This window comes from Hibiscus syriacus, unplaced genomic scaffold (assembly GCF_006381635.1).
Source record: "Hibiscus syriacus cultivar Baekdansim isolate YM2019G1 unplaced genomic scaffold, ASM638163v2 tig00112686_pilon, whole genome shotgun sequence".
Lineage (NCBI taxonomy): Eukaryota > Viridiplantae > Streptophyta > Magnoliopsida > Malvales > Malvaceae > Hibiscus > Hibiscus syriacus.
The window spans coordinates 171,166-192,739 of NW_024063383.1; the positions used below are offsets into that span (position 1 = coordinate 171,166).

Genomic DNA, 21,574 nt, shown 5'->3' on the forward strand with positions numbered 1-21,574 from the left:
TGTACGTAAGATATAAAAATCTTTTACTTGGACTACAACAACAACAAAACTCAATTCTCATATGTAATTGGCTAAGGGGGAGGTAAGATAGTAGGCTGCCCCCAACGTCAGGTTGAGAGTAACTTTCGTGGAAGACCTCCGGCAGTCAGAAAATTAAAAATATAGATAAAATGCAATGAATGTATAAATAAATACATAAATACATAGTTGAACATTATTCATATGCAGTCATTAATATCATTAATATCATATGCGCGTCTGTAATGGGCAATAATCCCTGCAAATAAATTCCTGCGAAAAAATCTCTACATATAGACAGAAACGTAAGACCCGACTAAACTTAAAAGTGAAAGAAAATGATATTTGAACAATCTCGTCCATCAATTATGTTAACGTAGAATATATAACTTTCACCAAATATATCTTAACTAAATCATATTTGATCATGTATATTAACATAACCAAATGGCATAGATCAAATATGAATGTGTAACATTGAAATTACATGTAATGTATTATTAATGTGTCTATTTTTAATTGTCCTTTCTTAAACTTTAATAATATCAAAATTTACAAGTATTAAAATATAAAATAATCCAAAATAAACTTTATTTATATAAATAAAAAAGAATCTTTTGTATGTCGTTAATCTTAAAATCGATTTTGGAATCAAAGTGATAGTTGGGTGACTAAATATGTAGTTTACCCGATTTTAAATACAACCATGACAATATTAAAACGAATTGAACAGAATTATAAAATATTTAAATCAATTGACATAAAACATCAATTCAATCAAATAATTCACTTAAAATCAGTAGCAAAAAATTGGAAGATTTTTGTTGTTCTTTCCAAATAAATAGAAAGGATATCAAGCAAAAACCAACCCAATGTCTTAAAAATTTTAGTATCACATCCTATGAATCTGAATTGATCATTCAAGCAGCTTGAAGTAATCAAGGAGACCTAATGAAACAAGTATAGTAATAATAACAAAACAAGGAAACACAGGAAGGCTGAATTAATCTTTTGTACCAGAATCAAGAAAATTGGAAGACATAACAAAAGGAAAATACAGATAAGGGTAGCTCACAACCTGATCAGCATGTATTGATCCCATCCTTGCAATCTTTGGTTAAGTTGTAAAAGGTTTCTACTCGTGTCTTTGCCCGGTAAAGTACTTCCGTGTCGACAGCGACTCTCATGTATCCATCAAACTCGACGGGTTTTCCATCATTCAGCTGTGTTGTCCCGTTGTACCACTCACTCGTGTTGCTCCATAATTCCTTGTAATCATCAAGCAAATGGACCTTGTATTGAGACCTCAATTTATCGAAGTAATTGTAGAATGGTTCGTTCGTTGCTATGTAAAGGTTCGTCCAAGGCTGAACCATTTCTTTAAGCTTCGTGAGAAGCATCGGGGGATGTACCCGAATCCAAGTGTGCCCAGAGTTCTTTGTTTTGTGCCTTCTCCCCTCGAACCACATGCACAGCATCGAAATCCCAATCCATTTGTTCACTGATCTCGGTCACTATGTTCATCAATCTCTTCGATTTCCATAAAGCATGCAATGGCCTCTGAATGTACTTAGCTGCTTGCCCTCACATACCCTGTACCAATAGTTTTCAGGCTCGGGTGAATCGAACTGCCTCCAAATGATTGTGCTCTTGTTCTTCGCCTTAAGTTGCATCGGTGTGACTTTATAGCTTGTCACCTTCTTGACAGGTACTTTTCTTTTATGGCCCCTATTCCATTTCTTCCAAGCTCTCAAGAACTCACTCTCCTCAACGACGGATGCTACCACCTTAAGATGCTCAAAATCAAAATAATACCGGAAATCTTTTCCCTCCTCGTCCTTATTGCTTGGATTATAAGATGCCGATAAGCATATGCTCAAATCCAACATCACAAATGTCCTATTCAAATACATAGCCTCCCCTAAACCACACAATAAAGTCCACAAGTAATGATTCATTCCCTTGCAGTAATCCCCTCCCCGTGCATAATACAAATACTTCCCTTTTCTAAAGTTCATATCCGAACCCAACGTCGGAATAGTATCATTTATCTCTTCATCACGTATAGATGGCGTGAGTTTCGGATTCCCACCACTCATTGGGGTGTTCCTAGGCCTCCGCGCATTAATCCCCGAATGCCAGCCACCGGCATGAACCACGGTATAGGTACAGCTCTCTCCGATCCCAAACTTGAACCTTCTAAAATCCCTGTATTTTCTCCACGATTTTCTTTCTTGTTCCTAAACCTCCAAGCCACATCACATTCATCCGGTTTCGATCCACTGACCGGAGTTTGATACTCCAGAAACACAACAAACTTGAAAATTTTCAAATTGAATCTCTCAACCGATAGCAAACACATGGATCCGAACAATTCACAGCCCCGACATCCTCACAATCCGATTTCAGGCTCAAATTCGACATTTTCTCTTCGGACTTCTTGATCACTGATTCAGTGATGGGATTTATTGCCAAAGCAGGGGGCACTGTAGGAGCTGAAACGACAGGTAAATCCTCGCCGGTTTTAAGGATAGAATCATCGTTTTTTAAAGTGGCATTCTCAGTTTGAGTGAAGAGTTTGGTAAAGGCCGGAGCTGATTCCAGCCATGGATCTGGGGGATGGTAAGTGATGGCAATAACCGTAAATATCAACACCAAGAACACAAAAAACTGAGAAACAAAGATTGCTTATCAGTTTTATCAGATTCTGTCCGATTGGCTCAGTGCTTAAGTCGGATTCCTTCATGTGTTTTCGCAGATCTTCGAAAACCCAATCCCAGAAAGTAATCAGGTCTCCAGATAAACCAACGAAAATGGAAATACTAATCCGATTCCTTCAAGGGTTTCGTTTGTTTTTAAAAACCCAATACCAAAAACTAATCAAATTTTAAGGGCAATGCAAGAAACGAAGGGAGGGGGGAAGCTAAGAGACTTGGATTATACTTACAAATGAATGATTAATGGGGTCTTTCAGTGAAAGCAAGCAGATCCACTGTGAAAGTAAAGACAACAATGGCAGCAAAGGGGAGAGAATGAAAGGAGATCTGGGTATAATGGCCTATTGGGGAATACAGAAGTGATTTTTGTGAAAGATGATACGCTTCGCTTTCGCTTTCACTTGGACCTCTTACATGCTCACAGGTCTTCCCAAGTAAAAATAAATCAATATAAACATTGGATTTAAAAAAAATTCCATGAATGAATTTAAATGAGCAAAATTCCTAGGAGTATTAAATAATAAAAATAATTTTCATTTAAATTTATTTAAAAGCATAAATACTAATATAAAATTATTTTTATATTTTATTATTTAAATAGTAAAATTAATTATCAGATCAAATCGATTGAGCAAGAATTGCAAAAAAGATCATGTGTATTTTATTAATTTAATAAGAAAAGCAATGATTAACAAAAATATTAATTTAACAAATTACTGAAGCAATGTGTATAAAATCCATACAAACTTACAATTTATAAACCTGCTTTGCCCCAAAAAAGAGAGGAGATTTTCTTTCCTCTTGTAATTAAAAGGGCATGAAACCCAGAATTCCTACAATTTGTCATGCATATTTTGTTACAAAATGAACATATTTAAAAATGTGTACACACAAGGACAGTACTGAAAAGAAAGACAAAAAAGAATTCCTACATCATCTTTTCTACTTATATTCACACTCGATTCGATCGAATTAATGGGGGAATCAGGGAAAGTACTCGAGTTAGGCTATCGTCCGTTTGCTGCAACTGCTCCAGTTAATAATGGGGAGTGTTGGTTTCGGAATGGATGCTTCTTTGTAACAAATGTCCCTTCTTGAGCACAGGCAAACTTTGGGTTCTCATCTCTTCAGGCACCTGCTGGTGTGGGAACTTTGGGACTCAGGCTACTAGCTGGCCTCGGAGAAAAGTATAATTTTGGGTTGCCAGAACTGCTTGGGGACAAGCTTACTTGCTCCAATGCCCGGAATTGGAGTTCGGAGGGGTAGTCCCTCACGCAACCGAACCAGGGCCCTGCTCCTGTAGTCCACTTGCATGACAACTGCTTCCCTAATTGGTATGAGTTCATTCCTTTCTTTAGAGTTAGTCCTTTTAAGAATCGATTCTTCGGGAATGTCTTCCACCTCGTTATTATCCACATGATGTTCATCGGTCTTTTGTTCAGAAGCAGTGACTTCCTCTTCGTCTCATAACCATCCTCCAGATCAGAATCCATCAGATTATTGCTGCAACTCGGCAAAACAACTGTATAGTCACCTTTTGACATCTCAAACAATTCCGTTCTTTTCAGAATTTCAAGATTTGTCAATTTTCTGCGAAGGCTGAGGAGTCTTCTTGGCTTAGGGTGCTCAAGAGCTGCACCAGTCTCTTGTTCCCTTGAATCACCAACCTCTTTGATCGAGTCTTTGACATTAATCTCTTCAGCCTCTAAGACGAAGTCCTCTTCGGATGAGTTGCTTCTAAGATGGTTACTACTTTGCTTGCTAACCAAGGTTTCTTCCTCGTCCACTGGAGTCATCTGAACGTAACAAGAAACACTGTCAGCAATTCTTTTCAATTAGAAAAAAGAAACAAAATGATACTTGAAGCGTACAACATGTATGTGTGTATATATATTTACCTTAACATCTGTAAGATCAACGTTGTTCTCCCTTAGAAAAGAAATGAAATCATTAAAATTTTGTGGCGTAGGACGATAATGACCACTGTGAGGCCAAACTGCCTGTTCAACAGAGCAATAGTAAGTATAGTTAAGAGGCTGATATAAGAAAAGAGTATCAAATAGTTACATAAGATATCATCCATATCTATACCTTAAGGACACCGCTATCAACAGCTAATCTTCCGGCAGTGACTGTGGCACCTCCAGCCAAGAAGCTAGAATGTTGAAATGTACCCTTCTTTTTCACACCGACGTACAGGATCTTCGATGTACTAAGAACGAAAATCCACTTAGCATTGCCATTTTCTTTGGTAGTATGGAGAACCTTCCCGGTTTCCTTTTATATGAATTTTCCATCTACCACAATAACTTCATAGGACTTCCTTTCCATCTGTACAATGGATCATTGTTTCAGTAACATTTCAAACTTAAACCGAGATAAAGTTTGATGTATAAAAGAAATAAAGACTCACTGGACCGAGATATTTGATGCATTGTTGTTGAAGTTTTGATCTAGAACACTTCTCTAAATTTACTTCTTTCCCTTCTCCGATATCCAGCCTGCATTTTAGAAACAAGTATATCCATTTTCAGGTTCATGAAATCAAAATGTCTTACTAATGAACCAAAGCAATCGATTAAAGAAAATTACCAGTAAAAGAAGGGTTCTTGACTCTGAGAATGGCGCCATTGGTTATAATAGAAGTCTAAATTGTGTCCATAGCGATGTCTCGGATCAATCTGAATAACACTACAAACCGGAATTAGTAATGAATAATGAAGAACAATCATAAACAAATTCATTTTTGCTGCAAGCCACTTACTGCCTCAAGCCAGTGCCGCAAGGCAAGCTTTTGAGCTTTATCATTCTTCGATAAACCTTTTCCGACCTTGGCAGCTCTAGTTCTTGCTCTCGACCAACGCAAAATCGCTGTCTCGTGTTTATCTAATTCAAAGAACGATATAGAACTCCTCTTGAGTTCAGCAAAATCTAAGAGCTTCTACCTACATTACAACAAGTAACTGCATTAGGGAAAACAAATACAAAATTACCAATAGAAAGGTAATATAGAACATTCAAATACAATACACACCAGCTCTGCTCAACGAGAACTGCACAATCTGCTAGCTTTCTCCTCGTGAAAACAAATACAAAATTACCAATAGAAATAATATAGAACATTCAAATACAACACACCAGCTCTGCTCAACGAGAACTGCACAATCTGCTAGCTTTCTCCTCGTTCGAAAGCTCTTGTAAACTTTCTGTAATCGTATTGCCGCTTCGTGTTGTGGTACATCCGGATCTAATACCGGCTGTGGTTTCGGATTCTCTGCTAAACTATCTGGTTTTGGGGATTGAATATCGATTGCTTTGCTCTTCGAATCGACAGCTTCATCCGAGGAAGGAGACTTAAACGAAATAATTCGCTCGAAATCTCTCCCTTTAAAGCTAATAGACCCCTCCAATATCATCTTCCCGGAACCTAATGACTTCAATATCGTAGGCTCCGAATCAGAGCCTTTGAAACTGATGGATCTAACAGGTGTTCTAACTCCATCATCACCAAAGCTAATGGACTTCACGGTGATGGATTCTAAGCCGTTCTCCACATCACTGCATTTGGCAAATGGGAAGGAAAAGGAAACACCCATTAAACAAGACTCACTGATTTCACTGCAACAAAAACTCAACTCAGTTAGGCGTTTTATATGGTAAAAACACATCAAATTTATTGATAGAGCAAACAAAACAAAAACAAGAACATGGATTCTGGATCCACCAAAAGCATCAAATAAAAGCAATATCCCCAGAATCAAAAGATGACCCCAAAAATATCAAATCACTAAGACTCGTTTCATCAAACAAAAACCAAGAGATATTACCTTAGTAATGACAATCAAACAAATATAAGATTGCTGATGATTTTCTCAGCTGGTTTTTGGATTTTGATTTCAGTTCTCCTTCTCTTTCTTGGTTTTTTCTTTCCTTCTCAGGAAATGCTAGTTTCCGTGCAAAATCAAACAGATACTAACTTCGACCTCTAATTTTTGCCATATATAAATATGTATGACAACAACTTAGTGGTTGGTTGACGTGAATCGTTGGAATTGAGAAATTGATGTGAATTAGAATTAATTTCATCATTTTTTTTATATTTGATTCAAATTTTTAAGGGAATTGGAATATCTCACTTCAATTTTCCATCAAAGAGAAAATTTCATCTAACAATTGATGGAATTGAATTCCCTTGTTAGAGGGAATTGAAATTTGACCATATTACTCTCATCAATCTTTTGGTAACTTATTCATATATTGAATAAAAATATTTTTTTATTATTTCGGGTTGGGTCGGTTTCTAATTCATATATTCGGATCGGGTCGGGTGAAACTTTATTTTGGTCGGATCGAGTTTTTTTAAGTGTGATATTCGGGTCGGGTCGAGTTCGGGTTTAGAGTGAAAATATCCGACCCGAAAATATATAATTTTACTTATATATTTAGGAATAATTACAATAATACCTCTCTATATAATTTTTTTCAATTAAGTCACTGTTTTATTGAATAAAATATTTTTTTATTATTCGGGTCGGGTCGTGTCGGATTTCTAATTCATATATTCGGGTCGGGTCGGGTTTTTAAGTGTGATATTCGGGTCGGGTTTAGGGTGAAAAAAACCGGACCCAACCCGAACAAAATATATAATTTTGCTTTATATATTTATGAATAATTACAATAATACCCCTATATATATAATTTTTTTCAATTAAGTAAATATTTTTATTGAATAAAAATAATTTTTTATTATTTCGTGAAGTGTCGGGTCGGGTTTCTAATTCATATATTGAATAAAAATAGTTTTTGGTATATTTTTTGGTAACTAATTAACATACTCGATTGAAATGTATCGAAATATTAATCTATCTTTTGATAACTTATTAGCATCTTTTGATTGCGATGATTTTAACTTATTATTTATTAGCATAGTTTTTATAATTGATTGAAATGAATAATCAATAAATAAAATGGAAATTTAATATTTTTTTTAATTTTTTATAATATATTTTATATGTAAGTTGTAAAATAAACTAAAATAAAATCAAAAAAATAAAAAGGACAATTCTGTTATTTTATTACTGAAATCAAATTCATCTAACATGTCTACAAACCAAACAGAATATGAAATTGATTTCAATTCCTGACAGATTTCAATTCCTTTACATATTTCAATTCCCTCGTAAACATTTCAGCTACATCACTTATAAATTTACTCAAAAGAGTGTTGTCTTTTCCTTTTTCTTTACAATCACGCGAATTGACTACTTGTTGCTAAACTATTAGTCATTAATTTATTGTTTTTTTTCTAATTTTGGTCAAAAAAATAATATTCATTCTATCTCATTAAATATGTTTTTTATTCATTATTTTTGATTTTTTAGCTTTGAGTCATTATTGTTTAAAATTGATTATTAATAAAATATAAAAATTTATTTGTTTAAAATATTTAAAATAATAATAACCAAAGTTTAAAAAGTTTAACTTTTAAAAAGTCAATAAGAGACATGTTTAATAGGATACAGAGATAATTCTTTGATAAAATTATCACTAACATTATATTTTTCATATTTTGATCACTAACCGTTAAAAAATTAATAACAATGTTGACTTAATTTTTTTTATTTTTTTTTTCTATGATATTTGATTTCTCCTTATTAGTTGTCTTTCCAAAACTAAAATTTGATTTTCATTTTAATTGAATAAAATGGTGACACATGTTACTAACTTTTTAATTGTCATTATCTTTTGATATGAATAAAATTATTTGAAAATAACACCCAAACAAATGATAAGAAGAGAGAAACAAACTAAAAAAAAAAATTTAAGTCATTATTATCGTTAATTGTTTAACAATCGATTACAAAGTAAGAAAAAGCATAATACTAATGTCATTTTTACAAAAATAAAATAAAAAAAATTTCATCAAAATAAAAAAATAAGCAATAGGTTGGTGATTTATAGTTTATCCTTTTTTTATAAAAAAATCATCATTAATCAATTTATCACAAATTTCTACCTTTTGAAGTTGTTAACATAATCCGTTTTTATACTAAATATTTATAAATTATTTAATTAATGATTATAAATTGTTAATTATATAAAAATGTTATAGAATTTATATCAATTTAAATGGAGGAGGCTATACCTTGAAATCGTGTCTTTGATTATTTTCTTTTCTTTTCTTTAAGTCCCAAATCTAAAAATAAATAAATATTTTAGGTAGGAATTGTTGAAATTTTTTTGCTTAAATATGAGTAGTAGGGGGAAAACAGTTTAACCTTTAAGAAAATTTTCTTTTAATATTTTAAAATATATATATATATTTAAATAAAATAGACATTTTTAAATTTTATCCAAAGCTTAGTTTAAAAAAATGTGACGTACCAACAATAAATTGATAATGTATGATGAGATATTATATTTTCAAGTAAAGTTAAAGATTTGAATATTAATGTTTACGAATGAAATAAATTAGGTTAAAACGATCACCCGTACATCTATAATATTTAATTATGATTAATAGATTAATAATCGAATATCAATAATTATAAAAAAATTGAAATGTGACGTATTCTTAAACCAATCAACGAGTTCAGTGATGGAAATGAAAAAAATAAGCATAATCGTCAGTGCTGATCTGTCTCATTCATTCAGCTCACACATTACATAAAAATTTTTAATATAATATTTGAAAACGTATAAGAATTGTAAATTAAAATAATATTTTAATCTTTACAATTTTAAAATCTACTTTCATCTAAAAAAATGATGCGCATTGCTTTGAGATGTGGATATATAAAAAAATTATCGATTAATAAATAATCTGTTTAGATAATAATGGAAAAAAAGAATGACTCAAATAATGTAATGTAAATAAGAAGACGTGAGGAATACTTAACATTTTTAGGAGAGATACAATATTTTTCTTATGTTATATTGTTCGATGAGTTGCGCAGTCTAAAATCATTACCAATTAATTGAACGTCATCCTAAAGACGTTAGGTGTTTTGCACGTCTTTTATTTGTATAGTAGCAAACATCTTAATTGAATAAATAAATTTCTTATCACCTCATTTGAGTCATTCATTTTTCTATTTCATTATTATTTAAGCAGTTTTATCCTATCAGTATGAACAAACACAAATAAATTGAGGGAGGGCGACCGAACGCAATTATTCTCCTACAAATTTTAAATTATTATATATTCTAGATATCTTTTTGTATATTTATTATTAAAATTTTATAAATTTATTTAAATATATATTAAAGAAGTGTTCGTACTAGTGAGCAAAGCCGACCCTCTCCTGTAATTAAAATGAAAGGTTTAGAGTAGGTGATGAAACTTCCATGCAATGGCGGGGGAGTGACCCGCATGTTGACTTAGAAAACTCCCACCGAAAGGCGAGAGTTTTGAATGTTCGATGGATAGGTTAACAACGCCACAAAAAGCAAAAAACTAAACTTAAAGTTAGTTAATGTGCCTTAATATAATACTTAAACATGGTGCTACCGATTTTATTATTATTTAAATAATAAAATTAGTAAAAAAAATTTAAATTTTTTCTTCTAAAACATCATTTTTTTTAAATTCCGGTAAAAGTGTTCAACAATAATAAAACTGGTAGCACCTAATAATATGTTCGGTCATTTTACTAATTCCGGTCAAAACATCCACTAATAACAAACCGGTAACGTCTAATAATATTTCCGGTCATTTTTTACCGATTTTATTATTTAAACAATAATAAAACCGATAATATTTTTTTAGTAGTATATTAATACTGTCGTATGTAAACATTTTCAGCCATTCAAACGTTAGCCGGTGACAGTTTGTTATGTACAAATATTATCTGTCCTCAAACCTATGTAAGACATATGTACAAGTATTTTATATTTTTGGCGGTGACAAAATAACTTTTTATTCATCATTAAATATTACGACGATTACATGATTATTTTTATTGATCGTTAATATACTAGCGAGTAAATAAATGATTGATTGAAATTTATTCTTTTTAGAAGTTATAAATAATAGATAATTGTAAAAAAACCCTATTTTTAATAAAATTCTTTAAATAACAAAATAATGAAATAAATTTATATAAATGATAATAATTATAAAAAGTAAAAAATATGTAAGAAATTGTAAAATCATAAAATATAAGTATGACAATTCTAGTTAAAATGTTAACTTATTATTTTCTATATGATCTTTAGTATCCGTTCTATTTACCTATTAAATCATATAAATTTGTTTCATTCACAATATTAAAATTGTAATATTGAACATTGTTCAAAGGATTTAATAGCTTATACTACTAGAACCTAATAACATTTTTTATATTATCTAGTAATATGAAATATTAAATCGATAGACAATATTTAAAGTTTAAATCTTTAAGGGTCTCACTTATAATGATCAATGACTGATCTAATTTTTTTTTTAGAATGATTATATTTATTTTAAAATTCGAATTTCCTTTACTGATTATATTAAGTAACATTACATTACCCGATTTATATAAAACGAACATGACATTAAATTGTTAGGTATTTGAAACGTGGAGGTGCTTTTGGAATACTTGCAGTTGGCAGTGAGAGAGTAGATGTGTCGGCTCCCATATGAACCACGTTGCAGTATCTGCTGCGTGCCCCATACAGATTCCCACAACCACACGTTAATTAAGTAGTAGTAGGTAATTATATTAATTAGATCCGATTGCCTAATTAATTGATATTAACTAATTAATGTTTTTGGATGGAGGGATGGATTCAAATAAAATGTACTTTTAATTTTTTTTAACCTATGAAATAATTAGGGATGAGCATGGGACAGAGCCGATAGATTCCGACCCGATAAGGTCGGATTTTTTTTAAAAAAGTTTGGGTTCTTGTCAAAAAATTTTTAAAGGTGATGTTAAGGTCGGGTCGGATTCGGGTTTATGGTGAAAATACTTGACCCGGTCTGAAAAAAATATAATTTTACTTTATATATTTATGAATAATTATAATAATACCCCTCTATATATTATTTTTTTCAAATTAAATCATTGTTTTTATTAAATAAAAACAAAATTTTTTATTATTTCGGGTTCTCGATCAACTACCCGGTTCTTAAGGCATCGTACACGCATGAAATAGGAACGAACCCAAATATCAGTATTTCACTAGGATTTAAACTCTTAAAAGTAGGATTCACAGAACCTTATAAATACCCATGTAAATCAACACCATTACACACACAAGATCATACGATTACGAGAAGAAAAAATCCTACGACCAATGAGATCGAAGCTTTTGTACCAATCTTGAAGCTATATAAAAAAGGTATAATTTTTACCTTTATTTCGGCTGGGTTTTGTTGCTTGCATATTCTATTTCACTTTGTTTGAACTCTGAGAAGACGAAAAGGGCTCGACCGAGCAATATACAGAGGCTTTAAAGGCGAAAGAAGCTCAGAAGCAGACCGCACAAGCTGATGAGGAAGCTGGGAGGTTGTTGGAAAGGAGATGAAAATACTGGAATTGAAATAAAGAAGGGGGCTGGATTTTTTGTGTTCACACGTTACAGGAATATAATGGGGGAGTATTTCATTTTACTTATTTTGGGTAAATCACATGTCAGGTCCCTAGAGTCTAGAAACTTCATGCTTTATTCATTTATCTTAGGGGTTAATCCCCTTTCAGGTCCCACATTTTTTATAGTATTCGTTTCGCCCCTAGATCGAATTTACATGCCAATTTTCCTTTTAAATTCATCCCCTAATTTTGTCTCCCTTTTAATTTAATCCTTTTATCTTTATTATTATTATTTTATTTATTTTATTTTATTTCTTATTTTTTTATTTATACGATATTACATATATATATATATATATATTATATTTTATTTTTTAATCATTTTATTATTTTTATTTCTTTATTTTTATTATTTTATTTCTTTTATTTCTATTACTTTGTTTATACGTGTATATATATATATATATTATTTTTTCCCTTTATTATTATTATCATTATATATACTCTCTTTTATTTATTTAATTTATTTAATTTTTTATCTTTATTGTATTTATTTTTTTATTTCTAATTTCTAGTTTCTAGTTTTATTTTTTTATTTTTTATTATATATTTTATTTTTTCCCTTGTTCTTTTTCTTTATATTTTTATTATTTTTTCCTTTATTATTTATCCTATTTAACTTTATTTTATTTATTTATTTTCTTTATCTTATCTTATCTTATTTATTTCATTTGTTTTTTAATTGTTTTTTTTATTTTATTTATTTTCATTAATTTTTTCCTTCTAACAAGTGTCTTGACTTTTTATGGGTACGCTTTCAAATCATACGAGGTAAGTAATTCAAATCGAATATTTCAAATTTTAATTTAAATTTCTAATTTTCGCAATTAAGACAACCAAAAATTAATTGGTACCGAAAGGGCGGTTCAAGGGTGCTAATCCTTCCTTGATCGTAACCGACTCCCGAACCCGACACGTTTCTAGTATAACGTAAATCAGGTAAGATGGTGTCCGATCTACCTAATATCTCTTTAAAATAATCAGTGGCGACTCCAATTCATTTAATCCAAGTCGAAGGCCAATTTCGGGCCCAACCGAAAGACGGTTCCGACAGCTTGGCGACTCCGCTAGGGACAGGTAAGTGAGTCAAGCCGAAATTAATTTCTGGTTGTCTTTTTTAGCGAAAATTACAAGTTTAAATTTTAATTTATTTATTCGATTCTTATTATTTATCGTTGATTTTTTTTAAAATAAATAGTTGTACTAACGTTTTTTAATGATTTCAGATATTTTTCAAAATTGTCGTCTCTGGCTCTATACCCGAGCTCCGAACCCTTTAAGTGGGGGCGAAAGCGACGCATTCGTGGGAATTTATTCTCCGTATGGGCCTAGCAAGTAACCTTCGGGATTCATATACCTTATGTCTTCGTGTGAATTTATTCTCCGTATGAGCATAGGGGAATGTTTCCTCTCAAGTTTAACTTAGTCACACAAGCCTGTGATGGGTTTAGGACTAAGGGTCTGGCAAGCCCAATGGGGCACCAGCAAGGAGAACTCGAGTACCATTTTTAGAACCTAAACCGGGAGAGTGCAGGGAATTAGAGCCCACCCCAAAACCTCATTCCAAACCCTAAGCTGTTTTATTTCCTACTTTATTTTCTGCTCAAAAGCATGCGAACTAGACAAATGCGGTTAGGATTTGTTTGAAATTAGCATGCGGGATAGAGATCATGTCCGGGTAGGAATTAAAGCATGTGGGGTAGATATCATGGGGGTAGGATTTTTCATTTTTATTATTGTTTTGATTTACCTCACTAACTCTTTTTATTTTTTGTTCTCTTTTATTTTGTGTTCATCATTTGTATCATTTAAAACGAGGTGTTGACCCACCAAAAACGTGTTTGTTAAATATGATAATCTGCATTAATGGACAAAGGGGTTGTAATACAATAGATGAAAATGCAGAGGACAATACAAGGCGACTATGTGGTCCCCACAATTGAAGAGTATATCACTCTGGTGCATTATAAAGACTCAGGATGAACCGGGTATACACCAAGTAATGAAAGTCTATCTTTGAAGAATTGACTGCCAAAGGTTGCAGAGCAAAACGAGGAAAAGGTTATAGACCCGGACGCTCCTTTCAAAAACTACGAGAACAAGACGGCGAAACCCTAGCTGAGTTGAATGTCATTGCTGACGAATTCAAGAAGAAAACTTCGATAGAGGGCTCCATTGGTGTTGCTGCTAGGGAATAGACTCGGTAGAGAGTGGACGCCGGAGGTGCAGTCCTTCGAGACTCTTTTTGGGGCAAACAACTCATCATCTGCATAAGTCGGAGCGGTTCGACAGGTTATCCAACCAGTGACAGACGAAGGCAGAAGACTAGTCAACATGTCAGAAGTTGTTAGAATATTCTTGTCTCTTAAAAGATAAAACACTTTTGTCCCCAATAAGGATTATTTTAATAACAAATACATTTTGGATTAATGTCTCGATCATTTCATGCATCATGCATTTAGACGTTTTGCATTTTGTTATTTTCTTTGCATTCACATTAACTAACATATACATGTCTCATTAAAAGGAGTAAATATTGGATACACCATCTCAAGAGTTGACACACCCCATCCACATAACACTCGTTTGAAGAAGAATGGAAGCCAGAATTACACAAATCGAGGAGAATATGTTGAAACTACAGAAAGAGCTAGAAGACAAGATAAACCAGAACAGTCGAAATACTCTGGAAACAATCACAAAGAACCAAGAGTCCTTGGTTGATCAGATCGTTGCCAAGTTAGTTGGCCTACAACAGGCCAGTGCGCCCGGAACAGGTTCACCGGAAGGGGTAACTATACAACCTACCCGCAAGTGGTTATCTCACCTGAAATCTTACCAGAACTTCGAGGGGACTCATCTGCTGCAAAAACGGAGCCCTTGTCCTCTGTATTTAACACTAGGAACAATCCAGGTTATTACATGTATTGGATTTAGACGAAGATGACAAAACGAAGAAGATTGATGAAAAAATCAAACAGTTTGGAGAACCAAATGAAGGTAGTCAAAGGAGACCATGACTACCATGAAATTGATGCAGCAGAACTTAGTCTAGTCCCGGACTTATTTCTTCTCCAAAATTTAAGTCCCCGGAGTTCGAGAAGTTTGACGGAAACAGTTGTCCATCCGCTCACATTACCGTTTGCCGAAAGATGACAGGATATGGAGGAAAACGACCAACTCCTAATCCACTACTTCCAGGAGATTCTGTCGGGCTCAGCCATTCGGTGGTACAACCAGCTGAGCCGATCAAATATCAAAACCTGGAAGGACCTGGCCAAGTCATTTCTAGAACAATACAAGCATGTCAATGACATAAGGCCAGATCGAGTTACGCTACAAAGCATGGAAAAGAAGCATAACGAGAGTTTCAGGCAATACGCACAAAAGTGGAGGGACTTGGTGTGCAAGTTCATCCACGTTGGATGAAATGGAAACCCGAAAACTTTTCGTACAGACCCTGAAACCCCATACTTTGGACACTGGTTGCGATCACGTCAGGGAGCTTTTCAGACTTGGTTATGGCTGGAGAAATGGTCGAGTCGGGCATAAAGCAAGGCAAAATTAAGGATGGGAGGCCAGTAGAAACCTCCTATGCGAGAGCGGGATGGAGAGATTAACAACATCAACCATGCCAGTAAAGGTGTTACGATCTCCAAACCAAAATCAACTGCAGCTGTACCGTCAGATACTTCTAAACAAGATTCAAGAGAACCAAATAGGGAAAGGGAACATTTCGACCCTATTCCCATGACCTACAAAGAGCTTTACCATCAACTTCTTGACACCCATGTAGTGTCACCATACCGGTTGAACCCTTGAAACCCCCATACCCAAGTGGTATGATGAGAATGCGCATTGTGAATATCACTGCGGAGTCCCAGGGCACACAATTGAGAACTGTTACGCATTCAAAAGGGTCATACAAAAGATGCGTAACCAGAACTGGATCGACTTCAACAACTTGGGGGCATCCAAGTGAGGGAGATCATTTCATCATTTGAGGCATTCTGTTTGAACTTGTTTTTTTTCCACTTTTTCAAGTTTTTGTAAGAACATTTGAATAAATTTATGTTACTTAATGATGACGAGCAATGAATCACATTTGTAAACTTGCAATTCTTTGAATATCATTTGAATAAGAAACTCTGTGAATGGTTCAAAGTTCGGATCTTTGACAAAGTAACATGTTTTAAAACAAGGACCTTGACCTTACCCAGAATATACCCTCAAACACCGTACCTTGCTCTTACAATTAACCAATACAACCTTTTCTTTTCATAAGGTGCGGACAACACGGGCATCATTTGCATATGACAATTACTATGTTTTTTTATTTAAGACGTTCAATGACGATGATGATCCTTACAAATGGAATAGTCGAGTAAGTGAATCTAGTTTAGGTCAGTTGTGGAAAATTAAACTCTAAAGAAATTTTTGAATTTCAAGAACACCTAGACTATAACAGATTCTTCTTGACAATCTTAAGAAATTAAATCTGTAAAGCTGAGCTATTCCACTAAGGCAATTGGTTATAGAGGAAACTTGAAAGCCCTGGCCTTATGAATAGATTACGTTCAAACCATGGCATTGCTCGACTTGGCGATTCGGTGTTTGCTCCACTGCTATTGTCTGGCCGAAGACTCTGATGAGATGAACCCTTCAGTTAACTTGATAAAAATGATTATAATGTTAAGTTGTCCCTCTAAAGCAATTGGTTAAACTCCCCGGCTTTATGGATTTCAGCTAGCCAGATAACGGCAAATTAAATCAAATTTATCTAAGCAAGAAATTTTCGGTAATGATGGACTAAGGGAGTTAAGGAACACCTATTATAGTCAACTACACACGAGCACTCAAGAATTTCATTTTTAGACGATATTTTTGCACTGCCTTTGTTAGAGGAGCCTACAAAGCTTGAACAAATGGAAGCTTTCAGAGGACCGAAATAAAAGGTCTAGTAATTTATCATGCTAGTTGCAACATTTTGTCCGCACCCAATTGAAATGCCAAGGCATATTGCGATATTTAAAAAAAATGTCATTGTGGGTTACCGAAACCTTATAAAGGAGGCCAACCTAAAGCCAACTCATCCATTTGAACATTTGTCAAAGAGCTGTAACTCGAAAGCATTAAAGGAGCTCTTGATTCCTTTGATATTCTTTGAATCATGTTTACAATTTGATTCAATTACGAACAATATTTTTCAGTATTTTTATCATTCTCTCTCCTAAAACAAGAAAAAGGAAAAACGTTTTCAAATAGAACAGTCTCAGATATAAAAGATCTATAAACCAAAGCTCGAGAAGCAAATGGGGCACAATCGATTCAAGGACCAAACTGGCAGACAAAGCACGAGACTTCATCCAAGAGATAACACATAATTCATTCATGTTGCATGCATCTTAAACATACTTAAGTGCCTCACATTCATCATTTGGCATACATGATTTTTTGCAGCTTTTAGAATCAAGTTTCAACTTCAGGATGAAGGATACTCGATTCACAAGCGCTTTGAAGAACGATGGTGGTTGCTTAACTCAACAGTGAGAGCTACACCTCAACCAACTTGACATATCTACAGATCTCAGAACCAATTTCAGATAGGTTCGAGAACTAATTCGGATCAAATCTAATTCAACTCAACTCAACTCAACAAAGAGTAGCATGTTTCCAGTTAACACTTTCAAGCCAGATTTCAATTCCATGACGGAAGATATCCAGCGGACAAAATTTATCAGTGGACATTCCCGTGAAGATGAGTCATCCAAAAAAAATCATATTACTTGGTTCAGACCCTTAGAGGAACCACCTGAAGAACTACGACCAGCTTAGACTTGTGAAGGGGAGCCATTTTTTTAAAGACAACATTTACGGCATAACTTAAGTCGAGAAGGTTATCCGCCAACCAAAGACCTTTGAGTTCGATTACGCTCAGCTCCAAGGCACATCGTTTGCAGCATAGCTTAAGTCGAGAAGGGCTATCTGCCAACCAAAGACCCCCGAGTTCGATTACACTCAGCTTCGAGGGCATATCATTTACAGCATAGCTCAAGGCTAGAAGGGTTATCTGTCACCAAAGACCTTCGGTTCGTCTACGCTCAGCTCCAAGGTACATCATTTACAGCATAGCTTAAGTCGAGAAGGGCTATCTGCCAAAAGACCCCCGAGTTCGATTACACTCACTTCGAGGGCACATCATTTACGGTATAACTTAAGTCGAGAAGGGTCATCTGCCAACCAAACCCCGAGTCGATTACACTCAGCTTCGAGGGCATATCATTTACAGCATAACTCAAGGTTATAAGGGTTATATGTCACCAAAGACCTTCGAGTTCGACTACACTCAGCTCCAAGGTACATCATTTGCAGCACAACTTAAGTCTAGAAGGGTTGTCTGCCAACAAAGACCTTTGAGTTCGATTACGCTCAGCTCCAAGGCATATCATTTGTCATAGCTTAAGTCGAGAAGGGCTATCTGCCAAAGACCCTTAAGTTCGATTACACTCAGCTTCAAGGGGATATCATTTACAGCATAACTCAAGGCTAGAAGGGTTATCTGTCAACAAAGACCTGAGTTCGATTACACTCAGCTCCAAGGCATCATTTGCAGCATAGCTTAAGTCGAGAAGGGTTATCTGCCAAAGACCCCCGAGTTCGATTACACTCAACTCGAGGTCATATCATTTACAACATAGCTCAAGCAAGAAGAAGGGCTATTTGTCAATAAAATTGTCGAGTTCGACTCTATTAAGCTCGATGATACCTAATCACACTACTGTCCGGCTGCAATCAAGGTTTTCAAAGTCAAAGAACACCTGGGTTAACTGTGCCTCAGTAACAAGAAAAATGTTTATCGACAGCATAACTTAAGTCGATAAAAACTATCTATCAACGAAGACCCTTTGAGTTCGATTCCATTCAACTCGAGGGCTTATCAACCACAGCGCGGAGTCAAAATTACTTTCCAGTCAGATTTTTAACTAAGGTCTTTAAACTGATAAGAAGACCCAAGTTGACTAAAATTTGACGACGAGAAGTCACGTTCCAATTCAAATTCCGGACGACGGCTTCAATTTCATATCATTTCAAGATGGACCCAACTTCACGATGAATGAGTCATGTAGTACAGCAACACCAAAGTCTTCAGCCTCGCAACGAAGGATATCTTGCTCAAAAATTTTGAGTTCAACTCAAACTCAAGTCGATGGAGTCATTTCGTGATGGGTTATGACAAATCAATCATGTCATCGGATTTCAACTCTACAACAAGGGATATTCGATGTGGACGAAATTTGGTCTTGTAATCTTTGCTCTATTTTGTTACACGATAATGAGCAAAGAGGGGCAGCTGTAGACACCATATTTCGTCCTAATTATGTACACATTTTTTTTGTAGGCCCAATAGTAGCCTGAAGTACGAGCCCAATGCAGCAGCCCAAGTTACACAACCAAGACCCGCTGGAGTTGCGACCCGGGTCCAGCAGTGGACCCGTAAACCATATTTCCCTTTCAGTAAAGACTCCCCACGATGCACGAACCCAAAACAGTCGAAGCTCTCGGTCAACTACCCGGTTCTTAAGGCATCGTACACGCATGAAATAGGAATGAACCCAAATATCATTATTTCACTAGATTTAAACTCTTAAAAGTAGGATTCACAGAACCTTATAAATACCCATGTAAATCAACACCATTACACACAAGATCATACGATTACGAGAAGAAAAATCCTACAACCAATGAGATCGAAGCTTTTGTACCAATCTTGAAGCTATATAAAAAAGGTATAATTTTTACCTTATTTCGGCTGGGTTTTGTTGCTTGCATATTCTATTTCACTTTTGTTGAACTCTGAGAAGACGAAAAGGGCTCAACCGAGCAATACGGCTTAAAGGCGAAAGAAGCTCAGAAGCAGACCGCACAAGCTGATGAGGAAGCTGGGAGGTTGTTGGAAAGGAGATGAAAATATGGAATTGAAATAAAGAAGGGGGTGGATTTTTTGTGTTCACACGTTACAGGAATAAGGGGGAGTATTTCATTTACTTATTTTTGGGTAAATCACATGTCAGGTCCCTAGAGTCTGGAAACTCATGCTTTATTCATTTATCTAGGGGTTAATCCCTTTCAGGTCCCACATTTTTTATAGTATTCGTTTCGCCCCTAGATCGAATTTACATGCCATTTTCCTTTTAAATTCATCCCCTAATTTTGTCTCCCTTTTAATTTAATCCTTTTATCTTTATATTATTATTATTATATTCTGTTTTTTTATTTATACGATATTACATATATATATATATATATATATTTTTTTATTTTTAATCATTTTATTATTTATTCTTTATTTTATATTTTATTTTTTTATTCTATACTTTGTTTATACGTGTGTGTATATATATATATATTATAATTTTTTCCCTTATTATATTATCATTATATATACTCTCTTTTATTTATTTAATTATTTAATTTTTATCTTTATTGTATTTATTTTTATTCTAATTTCTAGTTTCTAGTTTTGTTTTTTATTATATATTTTATTTTTTCCCTTGTTCTTTTTTTTATATTTTTATTATTTTTTCCTTTATTATATTTTTCCTATTTAACTTTATTTTATTTTATTTTTTTTTCTTATCTTATCTTATCTTATTATTTCATTTGTTTTTTAATTGTTTTTTTTATTTTCATACTTTTTTCCTTTAACAAGTGTCTTGACTTTTTAAGGGTACGCTTTCAAATCTACGAGGTAAGTAATTCAAATCGAAATTTCAAATTTAATTTAAATTTCTAATTTTCGCAATTAAGACAACCAAAAATTAATTGGTACCGAAAGGGCGGTTCAAGGGTGCTAATCCTTCCTTGATCGTAACGACTCCCGAACCCGACACGTTTCTAGTACAACGTAGATCAGGTAAGATGGTGTCCGATTTCCTAATATCTCTTTAAAATATCGGTGGCGACTCCAATTCATTTAATCCAAGTTGAAGGCCAATTTCGAGCCCAACCGAAAGACGGTTCCGACAAAACCTCAATATTTTCTAAAATTATAAAATCTCAAAATTCTGAAAAATCCTAATTCAATCTACGATCGGTCGCCACCAACGCTGTCAATCGATCGAAATTCTAACAACATGCGAATATCTGAACCCACGGCCAAACCCCATGCTTCACGCTGTGATTGCAATGAAAAATCGATGGTAACAACGACTAAATGATTTCGACGCTTGACAGTTGGACGATTCAAACGTTAATTCCTAT

The 21,574-nt window shown here is 34.0% G+C and overlaps 2 pseudogenes; both read right to left on the reverse strand.

Annotated features, from left to right (window-relative positions):
- Positions 1–997: 997 nt before the first annotated feature.
- On the reverse strand, positions 998–2,992 carry LOC120182523 (annotated as a pseudogene).
- Positions 2,993–3,532: 540 nt separating this feature from the next.
- Positions 3,533–6,331, reverse strand: LOC120182526 (annotated as a pseudogene).
- Between the last annotated feature and the right edge of the window lie 15,243 nt (positions 6,332–21,574).